Source organism: Musca autumnalis, unplaced genomic scaffold (genome assembly GCF_047663935.1).
Source record: "Musca autumnalis isolate F117 unplaced genomic scaffold, ASM4766393v1 scaffold_4, whole genome shotgun sequence".
Classification (NCBI taxonomy): domain Eukaryota; kingdom Metazoa; phylum Arthropoda; class Insecta; order Diptera; family Muscidae; genus Musca; species Musca autumnalis.
Genome location: NW_027411977.1, coordinates 13,947,737 through 13,971,172, shown reverse-complemented (window position 1 = coordinate 13,971,172; position 23,436 = coordinate 13,947,737). Strand labels below are relative to the sequence as shown.

Genomic DNA, 23,436 nt, shown 5'->3' with positions numbered 1-23,436 from the left:
TTTCCCGCCGATCAGACTACCAGCGCCGCTACAAAATTGTATAAAAATGTCGGTTTTGGTCCATTTCACCCCCTACATATTTCACGATCATCGCCAAAAACTATAGGGGTCTATTCTGGTCTGAACCCACCCTCCATACAAAATTTCGTGAAGAGTGGTCCATAATTGCGGCCTGTAGCGTGCGTACAATTTTTAATGGACGGACGAAAACATATCTCAAAATCGCTTTATCTCGTCGAGATTTGAATTTTGGTTACATGAATTTTTCGAAAAACAAACTTATAATACCCTTTCCACATTGTTATGTAGGGTATAACAAGTATTGAATTGCGGCAATTTTTTCCATAAAAGTGTCAAATATGTCTTTGTCACAATGTGACCAGTATGTATTATTCCACGGCAAACAACATCACACTTGTTTGGGCAGATATGAGAAAAAAAATTTTGATCAAATATTTGCCTAATGTGACCTTGCCTTTAAAGAAACCGGTTAGGATAGGTACACAAATACAGATGGGTTGAAAGAGATCCTGCTTTCAAATATAATATCTAAATATCTTAGAAATAGCTACAGTCACCAAATCGACTAAAATATAGAGGTCTACAATAAGTACAATATGCCCCACATGTTACTGCCGTTATATTTTTGGTGGTAAACCTAATGTTTACTATATTTGCAGTCTACGTTCATAGTTAACGGTGTTTTGTTTTTAATTTCTTTCCACGGTTTACGGTTTTGATTAAAATTGTTTCAAAATTGTTTCTTGCTTTTGCAAACAGTACTCCTTCAATCCAGCAGAACACATATTTACATTTCATTACAAATAGACAATAGACGTTTTGATTGCACAGTTTTGGGCAAGTAAAAGGTTACTTTTGAAAACTTGAAAATGCACGAACTTCAGAATGTGCATCATGGTAGTTATTAGCGTTTGTAGCGTCGATAGCACAGGCACTGATGCCAGATAAGTTTGGTCGAAAATCGTTAATTTTCGGGACCCAAAATCGTCAAATCGGCAAAATAGTATTTCAAATCGCCAAAAAAATCGGCAAATACAATAACTTGTATTTCAGTTCCAATTATTACTACACGCAGAAAAATATATGTTAGAAATATGTTTGGATCCAAACAATTATTTGTTTGGGTCTGGTTCCAAATATAATTTGTTTGTGTCCAAACAAATATATGGTTGCAACATTTTGTAACATACCTCAATTTTATTTGTTTGGGTACCAACATATTTTTTTAGTTAGAACATATTTTTTATGGGTGGAGAGAAGATTTTTGTCAAAGAGAGTAATAAGAAAGAGCTCTGTGTATAGTGTAATAGCCCAGCAAACACAATGTCGGACGTCCGACGCGTCTGCTCAAAGTCGGAAGTTTTTTCCGACGCGTCTGACCGACTTCGGTCCGAACTCTGTCCGACTACTCTGACGAACTTTTTCCCGTTCTCTCTCTCCCTCTCTGAAGGGAATTTTTCTATTTTCCCTTGTGCTTCTTTGGCAAAACTAAGTGTAAATAAGCAGAGAGAAAAGAATTGTACATGTTTCGCTCGCACATTGTAAATGTGTAATTGTTGATGTGCGGCGTTGATGCAGTACAAACGAAAAATTGAGTGCTCGGGTTTTAATTTCTGTATCGGAGAACAAATTTGGTTTATTTTTGTTATGCGTGCTGATGAATGATAGTGCTTAAATGTTATTCATAGTGACCGGTTGCATACATATTTCTTTATTTTTATGAACTTAATGAAAGTAAAGATTTTCTTCGTCAAACTTCAACACTATTCCGTGGAAAGTCATATGTTTTATATTTGTACATGGCCAAAGTTAAGTTTCTTAACACTTTTATGTGTATCAAAATTTTTTGCATGTGAAGACATGTATTTTTTCATATGTATACTAATAACAATTGTTTTACATATTTCACAGATCGTGTTGACGAATTTATTTTTCTCCACAGTTTGTTTTTCCATTTAACACAGCAAAATATGATATTAAAACCTTTAATATGTTTATAGTAGATAAACTTTCATCGGATTGGGATATTTCATGAACTAAATGTTTATTTTCAACATCTTTTAATAATAATGATTGTAAACAAATCAGAATTTCATACGATAGTTCATCTGACTTCGCAAACACTTTCGAATTTATAAGATTTTACTTCCGAATTCGGACCGATATCTGTCCGAAAGTCGGTAAATAAATCAGAAATTTATCCGATAGTTCATCAGAGTTCGGACCGAATTCGGTCCGAAAGTCGGCTAATACATCCGATTTTCATCCGAATTTCGGTCAGAGAACACGTCAACCACGCCATATGACTTTCGGTCAGAGTTCGGACCGAATTCGGATCCGAACTCGGACGTTTTATCCGACTTTCGGACCGAATTCGGTCCGAACTCTGATGTTTCTTCCGATTTTGGTTTGCTGGGAGGAGACGCAGAAGCTTTGGTGTTGTGTTTGCCGTCAACCACGTGTGTTTCGTGCTTTGTTGTTGTTAACCAACTTAGCAAGCGAAGAGGAAACGAAAAAAAGGTATTAATTATGTTGTTTTTTTGTTCTTCAGTTATCTAAATACAATCGTTGATTAAAGACGGTAAAGTGATTGAATTAATCAGTTTTTTGTGTCTTCTTAACGCAGCAGTTTCTTTTCATTTTATTCTTTATTTTCTGCATCTATATCTGATGTTGTCTGTAGATTGTATTTAACTGTCCGAGTCTGTTTTCGTTACGTTGTCAGCAGGCCACAATGCCTATGCCATGAGTACGAGAGCAAACAGCATAATGAGTGAGTGAAAGATAATCTAGAGAGTAATAAGTAGACATCGGATTTTTGCATGTTTTTTTATTTCTCATCCGATTGGACTCAAATTTTGGATCTAGGCGTTTTAAGGGTCAATTTTTCGATATTTGGGGTCATATCAAAAATATGCAAAAAATATGCAAAAAATATGCAAAATATATGCAAAAAATATGCAAAAAATATGCCAAAAAATATGCAAAAAATATGCAAAATATGCAAACAGTTTTTGGGCGAAAATCGTCATAAAAGTCGTAAAATTTACAATTAAATTTGGAAAAAATCATCAAAAAAACTTTAAAGTGTCCTGAATTAAGACTGTTGGCCATTTATTTTTTAGCAGATTATTATGTTATTGATACCTCTTACGACTGTGTGTTGTAGAATATAAGGTATTGTAATACTATTTTTTATTGTTAAACTATTCAAAAATATAATATTTGATAAAATATCAATCATTTTATGTAAATTCAATATTTACTTTGTCTTAATTTGTAGCTTTATGGTGGTTTTAACTCAAAGGGAAGAAATCGATGTTTTTAGGCGGGAGTGTCGCCTAAACTGTTTACCTAGATTAGATTTTAGATAGATTTAAGATTAAGATTGCCAATTTAGCACCATTGGAATAAGTTAACACGTGCTACTGGAGCCTCGAAGTTATGAAAATCTCTCTCTGGGCGGTTCAAACCACCGTAAAGAGCCAAATGCGACAAAAATCTTAACAAAGCTAGCAGAAGAAGATGGATAAAACCAAACTAACAAAAGAACAGCTGCCGAAAGTTCCAGAAAAAGTCTATCAGGCGTAATTACAGGGTATACTTACTTGTTGTTCAAGAGATTAAGCATTAACTCCGAATTTCTTGAAAAAGATCCTGCAACTTGACCGCAGAACATCAATTACCAGGAAGGGTAAAGGATGTTAAACAACTTGAAAGTTGTGAACGACATAGCAGAGCAAGGAGTCGAGCTCTTCACCAATCTTTAATCCTTACCCAGATGTGGCCAAAATCACATTATGTCAGTCCCTTAAATAAATGTAAATATGAACAAAATGTAAAAGACATTTGTTTTCATTCCCAAAAATTGATAATATGGGAAGAAATAAAAAATAATTAAAAAACTTAAGTTGCAATGTTTTATTTATAAAAGCACATAAAACTAAAAAATAATTTTTAATGATGGATTCTCTCAAATAAAACGCTTGCCGTTTAATATTGCCACAATTTTTAATTCAAATGCAAGCTTTTTATTTGAGAGATTTAATCATTAAAAATTATTTTCTAGTTTTAAGTGCATTTAAAATAAAACACTGTAACTTATCTTTTTAACTATTTTTTATTTTTAACTTTTCAGCATTTAATTTTTTTGACCACTGGGAACCTCATAACAAAATTATAGCCAATTTAGGCCGAAAATGTAGATAAAAACTTTAAATACTTGAAATCGTGTTGTACCGTTATATAGGGGCTATACCAAAACCTTGACCTGAGTCCAAAATTTTCAGTGAGGAAGTTTCTGTACCATTGGAAACCTCACATGCCAAGTTATAGCCAATTCGGCCTAAAAATTTAAACAGAATCCTTAAAACACTTTAAATCGGGTGGTACCGCTATATGGGGGCTCTAAGAAAAAATGGACCCATATTGGTTTTGGTTTCATATTCATGTATTTTTATCCAAATCTGAAAATTGTGCAAAGTTTTAGTTCGATTGGTCAACTACAACTGTGTGGAAAATAAGTTACTAGATTTGAACTAAACAGACACCAAAGCAAGCTAAATAAAAGGCTGTACAAAGTTTTTTTTTTTTTTCACAATAGACTCCATTTTCACCCTAAGGCGTTTTCGGGACATTGGCTTTATTATCTTGAATTCAGTACTACTTACGTATTTTGTTGTTCGGCAAGAAATATTAAGAATATTATGGCATTTAATTTAATGCATAACACGGGCAAATAGTTTTAACCTTTTCATAGATATGGGCAGCTGAAGTCGTCAAACATATTCCAATTGTGCTCAAACTTTAACAATCTTAAAATCTGCCGCATAAAAAAATCCGACATCGATGTTTTTCCTTTGAGTTAAACCCAGACTAATGCAACAAATTAAGACAAAGAAAATATTGATTTTGAAATAAAATATTTGACAATTTAACACATTATATATTTTTTAATAGGTTATAATAAAAAAAATGGTATTACAATATACATATAACCATATTTTTATATCCACACTGTGGAAAGGGGTCTCAATAGCATAATAATCTGCTAAAATCTGCTCTAATCTGCTAAAGCGACGTTAAACGGCCAGTAGTTTTAATTTAGGACACTTTGATGATTTTTCCCAACTTTAATTGTCAATTTTACGACTTTTATGACGATTTTCGGCCAAAAACTGTTTGCATATTTTGCATATTTGTGCATATGCAAAATATGCAAAATAAATACAAAATATGACCCTGCCATTAATTTTGGATTTCTTTGAAACGAATTTTGGTCCAATCAGAATCTTCGTATCTTTATTATTAAAAAATATGCAAATATGCAAAATCCGATGTCTAGTAATAAGCTAATGAACAAATAATTGAGTGAGAGATATCTTAGAGAGTAATACACTATACTACAATATGTATGTACCTATTTATTACATTATATAATTATTTGACTCCAGCTGCCGATTTCCCATCAGCGGGAAATTTCAGCTTTTTTCAACTTTAAGGAAAAGGTGTTTTATTTCACAACTAAGGAGATGTTTCTATATATTTATACCCTCAGCCTTTAGGCTTTAGAGGGTATTTACACTTTGATACGACCAAAAATGTGCCTCATCGAAATAATGGTTTTAGACCCCAAGTATGTTTGTACGATATCCGTTTCAGACAATTTTGAGTAGATCTAGCAATGTCCGTCCGTCTGTCTGTCGGTCTGTCTGGCTGGCTGGTGCGCACGATAACTCTCGAACGGATCAATCGATTCGGTTCAAATTTTGGGTATCGAAATATTTTGTCCAGGTTCGATTTAAGTTCGAAGATGGGCCATATAGGTCCACTCCTTCAGGTACCTCCCCCACAAATATTCAAAAATTGTCGCAAAACTTGTGCGCACGATAACTCTTGTAGGGAATAACCGATTTGGTCCATACTTTGCACATCGTGTAGTTTCTACCAAACATAGATGAGGTTCCAATATGGACTCAATCGGTCCACTCCTTCGGGTACCTCCCACACAAAATTTCGGAAAAGTTCAGTTTAGGACCTGGTCTCAAATAGCTTTGGTTTTTGTTTACGCAAGTTGCATTTGCCGTCCTCTATAAGACGCTGTAAGTTTCATTAGGGGCAAGTCCATAGTTCCTGAGAAAATAGCCTGAAAGTTACAAAAAACCCTATGACACCGTGTGTAGTGGTTGGAGCGCAAGATAACTTTCGAACGGATCTGCCGACTCGGTCCAAAATTTGGCTTTCGTAATATTTTGTTCAAACTTAGTTCAAGTTCAAAGATGGATTATATCGGTCCACTCCTTCCGGTACCTCCCCCACAAAAGTTCGAAAATGTTCGGAAAATTTGAGCGTACGATAACTCTTGAATGGAGTAACCGATTTGGTCCATACTTTGCACATTATGAAATTTCTACCAGACTTAGATGAGGTTCCAATATGGACTCAATCGGTAAACTCCTTCGAGTACCTCCCACACAAAATTTTGGAAATGTTCAGTTTAGGACCTGCTCTCGAATCGCCTTGGTTTTTGTTGTAACATATTGTATTCACTGTCCCCTATATGAAGGTACAAGTTTCCTCAGGGGCAAGTCCATACTTCCTGAAAAATTAGCCAGAAAGTTGAAAAACAAACCCTTATGGGTGGAAGCGCAAGATAATTCTCGAACGAAAATGCAGATTCCGGCCAAAATTTGGCCTTCGTAATATTGTTTCCAAACTTAGTTTAAGTTCGTAGATAAGCCATATCGGTCGACTCCTTCAGGTACCTACCCCACAAAAGTTAAAAAATATTCTGAAAAATTGTGCGCACGATAACTCCTGATGGGAGTGACCGATTTGGTCCATACTTTACACATTCTCATAATATCTACGAGATATAGATCAGGTTCGAATATAGACTATATTTGCCCACCCCATCCCGTACCTCCCACACAAAATTTTGAATAAGTTCACTTTAAGACCTGCTATTGCATCACATTGATTTTTTTTGAAGCAACTTACATTCGCTGCCTCAATTACGATGGTAAAAGTTGTTTCAGGGGTAAGTCCATACTTCTTGAGAAAACAGCCCGAAGGGTGTAAAATCCCCCTATGGCACCATATGTTGTGGCTGGAGATCCACTTCCATAACGGTCAATGTCGATCCATTCCTTTTAGTATCTCCTCCGCAAAACTTTTGATCTTTAATCCTAATCAACAGTTTTGTCGGTTCAAACGCCCAAAATTTTTTAAACGCCCTAAATACATACGTATTTTGGGAAAAAATTGTTTCAATATACACAGGCTGAGGGTATATCTCTGTCGGCAAAGCCGACTGATACTTTTTTACTTGTTTTTTCTTTTGAATTTTTTATGTACCTATGTGTCTGTTGTTACTTTTGTATTGGGTATTAGTATGTCTTTCAATAAACCACCACCATTTATAAATGTGTGAATATGTTAGAGATAGCCAGTGAGCGCTTACTGAGAGCAAGTGAGCATACATTTCAATGTGTTTTACATTGGAATTTACGCTCCCTTGCTCTCAGTAAGCGCCCGCTGGAGCATGTGTTTGTTTTTTTGTGGCTTTTGCGTTTGTATTTGTTTGCACCCAAACATATAATTTGTTTGCACCGAAACATATATTTGTCTGCAGGACCCCAACATATGTTATGTTTGGGACTGATTGCAAACAAATATATGTATGTTTGCTGCAAAATATGTTTAGAACATATGTTAGAGAGGCCATTTTTTCCTCCATGTGTATAAGTTAAAACAATTCATAAAACAAAACAGTTTTGTGATAAATGACCACCTACGAAACACTGTTATAAAAACGGTGTTCACTTTAGAAGGACTGTACCGATTATTATATATTTTTGTGGGTATATTGAGTACAACACCACCTCCCTCACTTACCACTTCTTAAGATCAATTCTGTTTATATGAAAATGTGAAATGAAAAATGTTATAAAAGAAATAAATGTCAAATCATCTATATATATAAAAGAGCTTAGTGATGAGTGAGTGAGTGAGTGAGTGACTGACTGACATATCATCGCCCAGACGAAACCGCTGAAGCTAGAAAGCTGAAATTTTGACTGTGGGTTGCTGTTGGTGTGTAGGGGTGAGATAAGGCTGGTTTTTTGGAAATTCGAACTAGAAAGGTACGAAAAGTACTAGAAGGTTCTAAATATGGTACCCTTTGTTTTAGGCAAACGGGAAGAGCTAGAATTCTGAAATTTGGAATGAGGGTCACTGATGGAGAGTTAGAAAGATGTACTAACGGGTTTTTGGAATTTCGACCTATAAGTGTACGTTAAGTACTAAAAGTTAACAAATTTAGTACCAATTGTATATTTTGAACGGATATAGCTAGAATATTGGAATTTTGTATGGAAATCACGGTTGGGAAGTAATGTTTATACAAGAGAATGGTTTGGGAAATTCGTACTCATGTGTACGAAAAGTACTAAATGGTACCAAATTTAGTACAATTTGGATTTGGGTGAACGTATAGAGCTGGAAACCTGAAATTTGGAATTAAGATTACTGTTGAAGTGGAGGGTTGAGATATGAGGGTTGGTTTGGAAATTCGTACTTATGCGTACGAAAAGTACTAAATTGTACTAAATTTGGTACAATAGGGATTGGGGTGAACGGATAGAACTGGAATCCTGAAATTTAGAATTGAGATTACTGGTGGAGTGTAGGATTGGGGAAGTTTTGGAAATTCTTACTTATGTGTATGAAAAGTACTAAATGGTACTAAATTTGGTACAATGGGGATTTGGGTGAACGGATAGAGCTGGAATCTTGAAATTTGGAATTGAGATTACTGGTGGAGTGTAGGATAGAGGTAGTTTTGAAAATTCGTACTTATGGGTACGAAAAGTACTAAATGGTACTAAATTTAGTACAATTTGGATTTGGGTGAACGTATAGAGCTGGAAACCTGAAATTTGGAATTAAGATTACTGTTGAAGTGTACGATTGAGATATGAGGGTGGTTTTGGAAATTCGTACTTGTGTGTACGAAAAGGTACTAAATTTGGTACAATAGGAATTTGGGTGAACGGACAGAGCTGGGGTCCTGACATTTGGAATTGAGATTGCTGTTGGATTGTAGGATTGGGGAAGTTTTGGAAATTCGTACTTTTGTGTATGAAAAGTACTAAATGGTACTAAATTTTGTACAATGGGGATTTGGGTGAACGGATAAAGCTGGAATCTCGAAATTTGGAATTGACATTACTGGTAAAGTACTAAATGGTACTAAATTTAGTACAGTTTGGATTTGGGTAAACGGATAGAGCTTGATTCCTCATATTTGGACTGAGGGTCACTGATGAAGAGTAAGACAGATGTACCAAAGGGTTTTTGGAAGCTATGAGTGTACGAAAAGTACTAAACGGTACTACATTTAGTACAATTTGGATTTGGGTGTACGGATAGAGCTGGAACCCTGAAATTTGGAATTGATATTACCGTTGGAGTTTATGACTATGGTAGTTTTGGAAATTCGTACATATGGATATGAAAAGTCCTAAATGGTACTAAATGTGGTACAATTTGGATTCGGGTAGCGGATAGCGCTTGAGTCCTGAAATTTGAAATTAGGATTACTGTTGTTGTAGGACTGAGGTAGTTTTGGTAATTCGTAGTTATGGGTACGAAAAGTACTAAGTGGTACTACCTTTGGTACAATTTGGATTTGGGGGAACGGATAGAGCTGGAATCCTGGAATTTGGTCAGACTACTGTTAGAGTGTAGGATTGAAATGGAGGTAGTTTTTTAAATTCGTACTTATGGGTACGAAATGTACCAAATGGTACTAAATGGTACAATTTGGAGATGAGTGCGCGGATAGCGCTGGAATCCTGTTATATGGAATTACGGATACTGTTCAAGTGAGGGATTGAGGTAGTTTTGGAAAATCGTACTTACGGGTACGAAGAGTTTTTAATGGTACTTAGTTTGGTTAAATTTGTTATTGGACGAACGGATAAAATATTTAAGTTAATATTACTGTTATTATTTGGTATTAATGTCAGTGTAGGGCTGATATATGTGGTTGTGGAATTCTACAATTTGTTCTTAGAGCCACTGTGACTTTGGAAATAATTACTATGAAAAGTACTAAATGGTACTGAATTTGGTATAATTTGTTTTTGTGTAAATGGGTTTTTGTAAATTCGTCCTAGAAAGGCACGAAAAGTACTAAAAGGTACTAAAAATGGTATCCATTGTATTAGGCAAACGCGAAGAGCTAGAATTCTGAACGAGGGGTCACTGATGGAGAGTTATAGAGATGTACCAAAGGGTTTTTGGAAATTCGACCGATAAGTGTATTAAAAGTACTAAAAGTTACTAAATTTGGTACTAATTTTATATTTTGAACGGATATAGCTACAATGTTCAAATTTGGTATGGGAATCAAGGTTGGGAAGTGGAGTTGAAATAAGGAACTGGTTTTGGAATTTCGTATTTATGAGTACGAGCAGTACTAAATTTGGATTTGGGTGAACGGATAAAGCTGGAATCCTTAAATTTGGAATTAAGATTACTGCTGGACTGTAGAATTGAGGTAGTTTTGGAAATTCGTAGTTATGGGTACGGAAAGCACTAAATTTGGTACAATTAGTAAACAAATGGATTTTAGTAAACAAATAGAGTTGGAATTAGGAGTTAAGATTACTGTTGGAGTGTAGAATTGAGGAAATTTTGAAAATTTTGTAGTTAGGGTGAGTATTGGTGTGCAACGTTGATCTCGCTGTTAATGTGTAAGGGTGAGATACGGCTGATCTTTTTGAAAACCTAACTAAAGGGTACAATACTAAAATAAAAAAAATATTGATTAAAATTGGCAGTAATGCAACAAAATTGTCAGTGTTTGCCATTTTCATATTATATATTGTTTATTTGTTTTTTATATCCTTTCCGCATACGAAGTAGCGGGCATTTTGCTAGTAGACAAATAAAAGAATAGACAGAGAAATTGTAGTGTGCTTGTTTTTTTGTAGGGGTCGCTCTTACAACCAATAGGCTGTGTGTTCTCTCAATTGCATTTTATTTTTGGGTAAATTGCAAGATTTTTTTTGATTTTTTATATGAGGGTGTAGATCCGACCAAATACTACCCACATATTGTATTTTATCATCAAAAATAGTTTAAAAATGTATAGTACTTGCCATTTTAAAAATTGAGTATCTCGTAAACTGACTCAATTCTCATTGAGTGAGAGGATTTCTTTGTCTATTCTTTTATTTGTCTATGTGTCAAATGAAAAAAAATATAAAGAAAATATTTTTCATTTAAAATTTTCATAGAACAAGAATCCAGCCCCAGCCCTGTAGTGGAATTCTGTAACTCATTTTTCGAATTACCGACAAAAATCGGTAAAATAAAAAGCTTATAATTTTGGTAATAAACGAAAATTTTCGAACCAAAATAAAGCTGTCGATAACACTGTGAACCGAAATTTTGGGGGGTGGAAAATTCCTATTGGAGATGAAAGCCCTTGGTGAGTATATACAGAATCCCGAAGTACAGATTCGCCGTGAGTCCAAAAAACGTTCAAAATTTAAAAAATCTCTTTTTTAAAAAGAAGATTTTTATGTACTTAATAATATACATTCCAGTAGTGGAATTCTGTAATTCAATTTTTGATTTACCGATCGGTAAAATTAAAACGCAATATTATGAATGAAAAGTATCAATAAAAATTGACAACACTGTTGATATCGGTAGAACTTACACTGTGCAACAAAATGGAGCTCAAAGTCTGGGGGGTGGAAAATTCCTATTGGAAATGAAAGCCCTTGGTGAGTATATACAGAACCCCGAAAGACAGATTCGCCGTGAGTCGATCTTTCGCGATATGGCGTGATGAAGTTTTTGCTAGAGACCCTGTAAGCCATCAGGAATTAGCGTTATATCTTTGTCCACTGTTGCTTTAGCTTATTTTTGATATGACATGTCTTCAGTTAAATCGAATGAGGATTATGTTCGTAGAGCACTTCGACCTTCTAACTCGCTTCCTTCAATGTCCTTTTCGTCCTTTATTTTAAGAGCCGCTATAAAAGTACCACAAGATGACGTTTTTCAACTTCGAAATGTTCAGAAAAAATGTCGGCCAGAAAATTTTAGGTACGGCTCTCATTGACAACAAATCGATGTTGTCGCGTTTTCGTGGTCGTTTTGTGCATTTACCCCTGTTTGCTCAGAAAAAAACTGTGTTTTGTGTTTTTGTATGTTCTGTAACGAATATACAAAAAACAAAATATAGTCTTTTTCTGAACAAAAACAGGGTAAATGCACAAAATGACCACGAAAACTCGACATAATCGATTTGTTGTCAAGGAGAGCCGTACCTAAAATTTTCTGGCCGACATTTTTGCAGAACATTTCGAAGTTGAAAAACGTCATCTTGTGGTACTTTTATAGCGGCTCTTAAAATAAAGGACGAAAGGACATTGAAGGAAGCGAGTTAGAAGGTCGAAGTGCTCTACGAAAATAATCCTCATTCGATTTGACTGAAGACATGTCATATCAAAAATAAGCTAAAGCAACAGTGAACAAAGATATAACGCTAATTCCTGATGGCTTACAGGGTCTCTAGCAAAAACTTCATCACGCCATATCGCGAAAGATCGACTCACGGCGAATCTGTCTTTCGGGGTTCTGTATATACTCACCAAGGGCTTTCATCTCCAATAGGAATTTTCCACCCCCCAGACTTTGAGCTCCATTTTGTTGCAAAGTGTAAGTTCTACCGATATCAACAGTGTTGTCAATTTTTATTGATACTTTTCATTCATAATATTGCGTTTTAATTTTACCGATCGGTAAATCAAAAATTGAATTACAGAATTCCACTACTGGAATGTATATTATTAAGTACATAAAAATCTTTTTTTTTAAAAAAGAGATTTTTTAAATTTTGAACGTTTTTTGGCCAAAAAAACTAACCAATTTTTTAACAAAATTAAATTTTTTAAAGTCCACCATTTTTTTCAATTAATATTTTTTAAATTCCCTCGTCTAAAGACAATATTTTTAGGTTCTTAATAAGCCAATATAAACATATGATGATCCGTCCATTCGTTTACAAGATATAGCGGACACCGCAAGACGCTTTTTTAAAAACAGTCTCTCGTAGATGGCCATTTGCTATAAAACTATGCGATATTTTTCAACAAGAAATGACACAAGGTAGATCAAAATGTGCTTTTCCTCGTGAAAAAATATCTGTTATAAAAGTCTGGTACTTTTCTTGGAATAAAAAATCTTGAAAAAATATGTTTTTTGATCTGCACGACTGGGTGTTACTCTTTAAACAAAACTCATACAAATATAGCTTTAAGAGGTTAATTAATAGCTTCTTTATATCACAGGGTTTTTCTGGTTAACCTTTTTTATGAGGATTTATTTGACGTATACAAAATGAAATTGACATTTAAAATCCAGTGGCTTTATTAAATCCGGTTATATGTATATCAACGTACCTTATTATAATAAGGTGATAGATTTATGTATAGTTGTCTTTCAAAGATCAGTGCTACCAATTACAATATTCACACAATTACAATATTTCACATTTTATGTGAAAAAGTTGCCATAACAAGAAATCGGCATTTTAGTGGTAGAAATCGTCAAATCGTCATTTGTGCTTTTTTGGTCTAAAAATCGTCAACATGCCGATAAATCGGCAAGTCTGGCATCACTGAGCACAAGTAGCACTTGTGAGCACTCTTACTTATGTTGTGCTACTTTTTTAGGTCAGTTATATGGAACATTCTTCATATCAATGCTTAGTACGAAAGGTGGTCGAGCATGGTAAGACACCAGTTGTGGGATAAATTTTACATGTTTGAAACAGTCAGAAATATTTACTCATATACTGAGTTAGCTCAAGGAGAAACGTTAACTTAAAATAAACTTACAACAATGGTCTTTCGCTATTGTCTCTTAAAGTTTACAAACAGTTGCTGATGCACACAACAAAGGCTAAGTTTAAAGTTGAATGTCCTGGTTAAACGTGTCTATTGACCAAACAGTTGCGGTTTAACTTTATCTTGAATATTTTCAAAATAACTTTTAAAATATAAGATTTTGTTAAAAAATTACTTGTTTTGCTCAACCAAAAATCTGGTTAGGTGGTCAACTTTAAGAATTCTTAATAAATATATTGAACTTTCACTTTATGATGTTCTTAGACATGGTATACCAGTTGAATGTCCCATAGTGGCAATAAATTATTATCAAAGATTGAATCCGGGCTGTCCAGCCGGCTGTGAAAGAGATAAAACTTGTATTTGACCCTTGGCTACGTGAGCTTCTTAATTGTGTTAAGATTAGAGTGCGATTACTTTTATTGGAAAAGTTAGTTCGTATTGATGTATGTCTTTGTCCTTTTAATGTTTTTTTGATTGAAAAAACTGTCTCCTTGATTTGAGGCAAAACAAACCAAGAGTGAGCACATATTAATTGCATGACCTTTGACTTTTAATATGTCATTAACATCGATACAAATTAATTTGTTTACTAAACTTTATTATTTTGTTGTTGTTTTGTCTTTCCTCTTAACACTATAGCCTCCAGTACTAGTGATTTGTCATTTGTCGCTGATGCCCAAAACTAAGAAATGTCTGGATTGCCAGATCCAGCTCATCCCAAAACAGCTCCTCTTTTGGTAAGTAGAAAGAAGACAAAAACATTTTTTGTTGAAGTGCGCAAATAAAAAAGGCGCAATAAGTTAATTTCTTTCATTTGCAGACAAATTCTTTGCGTAAATCGAAGACAAAACATGATGATCCAGCTGCTCACTACAAAGGTCCCGGTGGTGTTGAACTATCCAAGGAAGTTTTCGTAAAATATCTAAACTATGTCTCCAAGAAGTCTGTATAAAATACATTCTTCCAACGAAAATTACTCAAGTCCAAAGATGAGCTATATCGGTCCACCTTTTACTATAGCCTCAATGTAACGGTACCGGTAGTTCGAAGTTGTTAGCTACATTTTCGGACCGAACTAAGTTTAAATTGATATTTAACTTTCCCCGTGGCCAAAAAGCTTCTAAAACTAAATTGTTGGACAGCAAAGGAAACTACATATTCCGTTTCAAACTCACGGCTGCGGGTTCTTCGACATCGGTGGACCCCGAAACAAACTGTATCAGCGTTCCGGCCAGCGGCAGTCACCTTAGTATACATATGGTTGTGCCTGGACCGAGGAAACCACAGGAACAATTTGTATATGCTCGGTGTGTCACATTAGCATCCACCACATTCAAACTTAGATGCGATGCTACAGATGTCGGAAGTGAGTGCATCTCAGGGGTTGCTTTAGACCCGTCCATATGACGGGCTACGACAGGGCCTATGTTTTTGTATGTTGCGAGAACACATCCCGTATTGAGTCAGAATACGAGACTCCTCCGCTTTCGCCACAACAGCACACGCAGCACTTGACATTAGTAGTTCATGTTCTAATCCTAGTGGAGAAAAACAGCAGCTTACAGCGTTGTGGTGATTACAACGTACTGATCAAGGATTACACCAGAAGCGGAGGTGGGGGCCTAACTTTCCTGTTTCACAAGTCTCTTCAATACACGCCTATCTCGCTTAAGCCTGGCACTAACGACCCGTGCATGGTATGTATGGCGGGTAGCAGTCAGGTGAGGAACTGCTGAGATAAAGTTGCGTACCGTTTACACCTCGCCGTTTAATAGCTGTACTCCGGGGTTAAAGGCCCAACATTAGCACGCGTTTCAAGGCTCATCATGAGTTGTGGCATTCGGTCCTCGGAAACGAAGAGAAATGAGCAGATTGATAGCTCTACGTTTTTCACAGTCAATGAGGACGCCCCTATCAGAATTAGCGGAGAGTGTCACAGTTCGCAAAACATAACCATCATGTTACCTGGTCTGACCACCCAGCAAACCGATCGTACCGACATCGTAACGAAATCGGCACGAAATTCGGACGCTACATCCGATGTCAGATCTGAAATCGTACCGATATCTTAACGAAAGTTTTATAAAGTTGTTGACATAATTTCGGAACGAAATGTCGGAGCGGAATCGGATCGATTTCTGAAGAAAATCCTTGGGAAATTCGGAAGGGCAATTTTTTCTTCGAATCTTCTTTCTGAACCATTTCGGAATAATGACGCATGAAAATCTGAGGTACCTTCCGAAACCAACCACATTATTTTTCGAAAACAAACTAAAATTATACATACAAAATATGGTTGCGGTGCGAAGGGAAATTTGTTTCCGACATTTCGCTCGGAATTCGTACCGAAATCGGAAGAAAAGCATTGGTATATTCGAAGACAAATATACTTCCGACATTTTCTCCGGAATCGAAACCAAATCTGAACAAATTTTCCTATGAAAAATCGTATAGAAATCGGAACGAAATCTGAACGATTTTGCTTCCGAAAGTGTTTAGATGTGTCGGATATCCGACATTTGGCTCGCTGGGGAATGGCTTCACCTGACAAACCGTCGTTTCTCTTGGAACAGACCATCTCCCTATAATCATCTGCATCAGTATACAGCCCGACTTTATCACCTTTGAATGCCACACTTTCATCAATCATGGGAAAGCTAATTGAACTGGTTTCAGAGAGTTCACCAACCACCGCTTAATAGAACTAATCATGGTCCTTCTGATGTTGGGATAGCAGAAAGTATGTCTTGGGACATCATCCCAACTGCAGGCGCTTGCTACATTGCTGCTGGTCGAATCGCCGAACCAACCCTAGTGACCCCAAAATTAGGTTGCTCACTTTGGAGCTTAATAGGTTGGTCGCTGAGCACAAGCGGAACAACTGGCTAGACCATCTAAAGAGACACCACATTAATACCCAATTAGTGGATTGTAGGCAACAAATATGCTACTTTCGAACCTTGGAATGAAGGAAGATATGTCCTTATTCTCGTTTGGCGACGTTACGCTGACTGATTCGGTAGTAACTGGACGAAGAGAAGTGTACTATTTCGCATTAGATCTCTACCTGCCGAAGTGGAACCACCACCACCACCATAAAATGGTTGATGCTGTAAATACAATTAGAAAGGCTAACCATCCAATCTCTATGGTAATACTGAAACAGCTGGATAAACCGGGTTTGACTATCATACGAAGGTAATTAACCTGTCGCTAGCCACTCACATTATGATCCAAGTCTTTAAAATTTGGAGGTCCCGCTACCGAAGCCAGGCAAGGATGCCAGCAAGTGTGAGTCGTACAAACCTATTTTACTCTTGTTGTCCTTAGCAAAAATTCCTGAGGTATTACTCCTCCCCAACATCGGAAATAGCTATCCAGTTGCAGATCAACGCTGCGCGCCATCTCCACACATATTAGCCGAGAACCCAACCCAAGCAAGCCGTGCGATAGGACATTTTGTTCTGCCACATAAGTCATAACGATGTTCGAATTATTAAAAGAAGTTGATACTGACAAGCACTCCACGCTGTTTGAAGGTACTGAGCGGTCTACCATCCGGTCGTGTTTGAAACTTTGGATAAATCCCTGTTTCACCCCTCGGGGCTTCGACTTCACGTTTCTCCACTCCACGTTGTTTCAGGACATCCGGTCAAGCTTTGGATAATTATATAACTGTGTGGACGCCAGTCGTACCTGGAATTCAGGAACACCCCAGCAAAATAAATTGGAAGTAGTGCAATGTGGACTAGTTCTTTCACGGCATGTTTAGATGCAGTTCAAATGGAGTCGTGAAAAAGGCACTCCATTCCTCACATTTTAACTGCATTTGGATGCAATCCAAAGAATCACATCCACTTGTCACAGTTTAACAACATCCGTTAACATCAGTTAAAATGCAGTGCCAAACGGTCATTTAAAATGCAGTGCAATGGAGTGCATCTTTCAATAGTCACGCTCTTGTTAAAATCATGAGTGAAAATGCATAATTTGATGCACTTCCAGATCTCTTGTACATATCATTTAACTGCCTCTTTGGAGGCAAACTTTTTGCTGGGATGAAATCGAAGCTCCATAGAGTGAAACAGGGAGTTTCCCAAGGTGGGAACTCCACCTTTCTTGCCAGACTATTTGAGATTTTTACGTATGCGGATGATTGTACGATCATGTCGTCGGGTAACTTCTCTGGTGTTATTTGTGAAAGCCTGAAGTTCTATTTGTTTTTCCTGGCAAGAAATACATATGCAAATATTCGCCACTCTGTTCACTACATGGACTGCGGAGATGAGCACAAAGTTGAATGGCCAGGTCGTTGGCAACAGAATTCCAACCGGATCTAAAGTCCTAGTCTAGTCGGCAGAACAAAGTGCAGACAAAGAAACCTTTTTGACCACATATAAATATGCGGCGCCAGTGTGGTCGGCGAAGATGAGTGCAACGCTATGGTACAAACTTAAAACCTGTCAGAACCCTGCCTTGAAAACTGCAACAGAATGCCTCCTCATGTTATAAATGGGTCATCTGCATTAGGATACGAATATTCAACCAGTAAGGCAATACAATGGCATGCTCTTGTTGCAGTACTCGCTTGGGTGTTAAAGTGACAATCATCCGAACCACTCCCCCACCCAGGCATGTCAGGAGGGATCTTCATGATCTAGAGAGATATTCAACGAGAAAACCTCTAGATCAGCAAACATATCAAGCAGGTTTGAATTGCATTTATAAAGTCGCAGATGTCATAAACAACTATCGTGTGAATGTGGTCCACGGAGTTCAAACCTCCCTCCTATTGCAGCTTATCGGACAAACTTAACTCTTGTTTACTTGTTCTTCATTTACCAAATTTTCAATTAGGGGTCATTGACACATTTTTGAGCTTTGTCCAACCTTGGCTTCACCTAAACTTTTTTACCTTCTCTCAGATACGTGACTTTTTTCTGCATACGTGTAATGTGACCAGTGATATTTTAAGAAGGGGAGCTCGAAATGTTTTTGGCGGCCATTCTTGTAGATACAACATTTACTTAACCACTTAAAAACTCGTTTTTGTATGAAATCCGAATATAACCATAAACCCCCAGAAATAATCTTTGACCCCGAATATGGCCAATGGGACCTTTTAGGACATTACTTTTAATGGCAAAAAATAACTATCCAACAAAATTCAGCTATGTGGGAATTGTGTTGCTATTCTGATTGGGCTAATAGTTTCAATAACGACAAGATACATATGTACATCTGTATGTACGTATTTATGTAAACGTCATGTTGCATACACTTATTTTCCAATCGGATAAACATATTCAGTCGGGCATCACATGACAGCACGTGTAGCACATCACAAAGAAGCCACAAGAATTATCGACACAGTCCTTTAATGTTTTAATTAAAGACTTTGTTGTTGCTGAAAAGGATACAAACGTAAAACTGCAAGAGGATGAAGGTAAGTACACAAACAAGCCATCACACAGACATAGTACTGATTACATTGCTTTCCAACTCAACACAATCCAATGTGATATCGGCAAAGTAGAATTACTCGTTTTTCAGTACTAATTAATAATGGAACTAACGAAGACCCGCGTGAATTGAATTGGATTTTCATTTCATTAATGAGCAAAAATTTCAATACAAACCGGTTTATGGTTTATTCGATCGATTCGATACCAAGGCATATTTATAAAAGGTAGATGCATGAATTACAGTAACTAACAATTTTACAAAAACAACAATCATGTTATTGAAAATAAAACGACAAAGAAAATATCAAATAGTAGGGATGTTCTTAAAATGTTTTAGAAAAAACGTAAATACATATTGAAAATCCTCAAAAATACAACAGATCTGAATAAAAATTTATAAATAAAGCATTCGGCAATGAATTATTTAATGGTAGAAAATTTCGTATTATTAAATTTATTGAGACCGTATTAAATTCTAAAAACTCAATTAACAAAAAAAAAAAAAAAAATATAAACACTGCTGATTATCACTTCTACGTTCTTTCATATACATACCTTGGATCATACGGGTGGAACTAGACAATTTTCTGGCCTAGGCAACAGGTGGTGTTGCAAGACGCAATTTAACATTTTTTGGAAAGTTTGACAGTTTTTGGTCTACACGTACTCAGGACAGTTTGACATACGACCATATATTGTGTTGTTTACAGTGACTTGAAAAAATAACTTTGCAAAAATGGAATTTACTTGTAAACATTTTCGTCCGATAATTTTTCCCAACTTTTGACGTGGATAATCACGGCAAGATCCAACACTCGCTAAAAAACGAAGGTCGTGACTGGGCATCCAATGACTTCATTTGATTCCCGCATATCAAGAAAAAAGGCGTGTTCAACGATTTTCTTGGCCAGAAGATGCTGAAAAAGAGACCAAAAACCATGTTTTGGAGGTGTCTCAATCGGAGTGGAAACAGAGCTTCAACAATTGGTTTGAGGGCATTAAAAAGTGTATAAACCAAGATGGAGACTACTTAGTCGATAGTCACACCAGAACGTTTCAATTGAAACGTTTTTCTTCAATTCTGTTCAATTCAGTTTAAAGTTTAACGCGAGTATTTTGTATTGGATAACAAGCTACGAATATCCAAACAAAGCACAGAAAATCATGTACAGAGGTTTGACTACTTCACACCCCTCGCCTATACACTTCAAATCGCCATGTTGAAATTGAGCTACACAGAAAAACCAAATTCATTCAATTTATGAATAGTGTTCAAAAATTGTTTCCAATGTTCAGATTTTTACATTGTATAAACCTAATTCATAAAGCATTAAATACTGGTTTCTTTTTTGAATGAAACATAAACATGACATATGTGTCTATTCTGGTTTGCAAAATATAAACCAATTCATTCATTTCAAAATATTTTTTAAAGCAAGAAAAAGTTACTTATATTCAAAACTCCGTTTATATTTTTTATAAATTTATTTTTTCTATACAAATTTTGTTTTTTTTATTTTATTTTTTATTTTTATTTAATTTTGTAATTATTGTTCTTTAAACGTTTCTCTTTCTAATTGATTTTTCCAATGAATTATGCATCTTGTAAATCAGAACAATCTGAACCATATGTACATACGTATTGAGTCCATCAGCACTGGCTTGAGTTATTAGATATTGCATTTATATTAAGGTCCACTTTCCAAATTGACAATATCGGTCCCTTCTTTCTGGTATCTTCTCCACAAAAGTGCAAAACTTTTGCATTTTTATCGAAGTCAAATTTTTGAGCACAACATAAGCATTTATTCGCAAGGCCCACAATTGTGAAGTTGTATATCACAAATGTTTCGATATTTTTGTCTGTTCAAAAAAGACCACGAAATTCTGAAAGTCTCAGACTAAACAATTTTTAGGAAAAATATTTGGTTATGTGTAAATCTTTGTCGGCAAACTCGACAGATACATTTTTACTGGTTTTCAACAAAACAAAAGTTATTAGAAGAGAAGCTAAACGAACAGTGAAACCAGGTCACATAATTTGGTGGTTGTGTGGGTTCGAATCTTTGGGTATCCTTTATCACTTGCAAAAATCTTCGATAATCAAGCTCAACTCCAACTAGAAAATTTATAAAAATTAATATTATCTTCGCTCTAACAGGCAAAATTTCTAAATAATACACCAGCTGAGACTGGCTGGGACTTTAACCCACGTCGTCGAAACACACAAGAAAAATGTTATCACGACGTGTTAGCTTTATAATCCAAACACATAACTTCCAAAGGCTGCGCTATAAAGCGTTTGTTATGGAAAACATACAGATTGAACGGACAAATATCCGTCTTAACTCCAATGAGAAAATTATTAAAAATTATTAAATTACAAATGTGATCAATCATTGGGCATAGTGCTTGCAAAGGATTTTAATGTCATCGAGACCATAAAAATCTTTTAGTACTATTAAAATAGAAATAAGCCGGAACAACAACCATTGCGGTATTTGATGGAGTTTTTCGACTTAACCTATTTTGCCGAGCTTTTTATAGAGAGATTTTTGGACCATGTTTTTGCAAAGCCCCAATATGGGTATCGTAGTCTCAAACAGTACTGTGAGTAGGATTCGGAGTCTATGAGTAGTAGTTTGTATCGCCCGACTCCTGATAAAAATGTTTTCTTTTTTCTTAATGTAATAATCTGAATTTTTTAGTTGGCTTGCACGAACTCTATCACATATTTTAATATATAATGTTTTGTTGTTTTTCTAACATAAAAGATTATTTGAATTAATAAGGCAAAAAGAATAAAAAAATATTATTTTTACAATATTCAACTTTGAAAAAGGTAAAAAGATAATTTTTGATTGGAAATAAGTCTACTCAAGCCTAATCTCGTATTCTAGTTATTCTTCTTTTTGGAGGTATTTGTTTCAATTGATTATTTGATGGTATACAAACAACATTAAAAATTTTTTGAGATAGATCTTTTTGTCAGAATCAGTACTCGTAATCAAAAATAATCTCAACTGAAAACTTAATAATACAACAATTTTAAATGGGACTTAAGTTAGTGTATTATATCTGGATATGTACTTTAAAGAGGAAGCAAATGCGTTATGCTCGGGCCGAACTGTTTATATCCTCCATAACATTAAAACACTTTATATATCTGCTCGACATATTCGCGAATGCAATTTATATATTCAAACGTGGATCTATTTTGACCACTTTCTGCATAGAGGTCCTCCCACCAAAAGGATTCCCTAAATCCATATTACAGACGATAATTTTAACAATTCGAAATACTGAAAATCTTTATATACCGAAAATGTGGACTTATTATAATATCCGCAGAGAATTGCTAATATAATTCTCTGCTCTGATTGAAAATTCCGGGATACACCAAAACGTAAACCTATATGGGAAATATTCATTTGAAAGACTTTTTAGCAATTGCGTCACTAATATAATATATTAGTTCCAAACTCTGTTCCAAATTTCAAAATTGTATCTAAAATATTGTGATCTCTCTCTATTGAATTTATATACTTTGTGTCAATATTGCATGTAAAATCAACTAAAAAAACATTAAAATCGTTTTATGTAACGATACACAACATTTTAAACATTCATGAATTTTGATCAAGTTGGGTGGCCATTCTTGCGAATTTTTGAAAAGTAACTAAAACTTTAAGGGAATCCATACATCTATATTAAATATTTTAATTTTGACCAATATTATAACCCAAATATTTGCCAACCCTTGCAATTTACAGAAATTTTCATAACTAGATTCATAATTTTCATAAGTGGTTCAACTTAAGTTAAGGTGTTAATAATAGTCCTTTGTTTCATAAATTTGCTTAGAATATAACTATTTTTCTTACTGAAATGTGTTGTTGTTGGGCTTTTTGGTCAGGTATTTTTAATGAGAATAAAAAACTAAGTTTTATTTCATTTCCACTCGACGTTTCGTTGGTTTTATTCCAACTTTCTCAAGAGTGTTATTTTATTGGCGA

At 35.4% G+C, this 23,436-nt stretch overlaps 1 pseudogene; it reads left to right on the top strand.

The window, feature by feature from the left end:
* LOC141401837 (bumetanide-sensitive sodium-(potassium)-chloride cotransporter-like) overlaps positions 1-23,436 on the top strand; it is a 155,515-nt pseudogene that overhangs the window by 69,669 nt on the left and 62,410 nt on the right.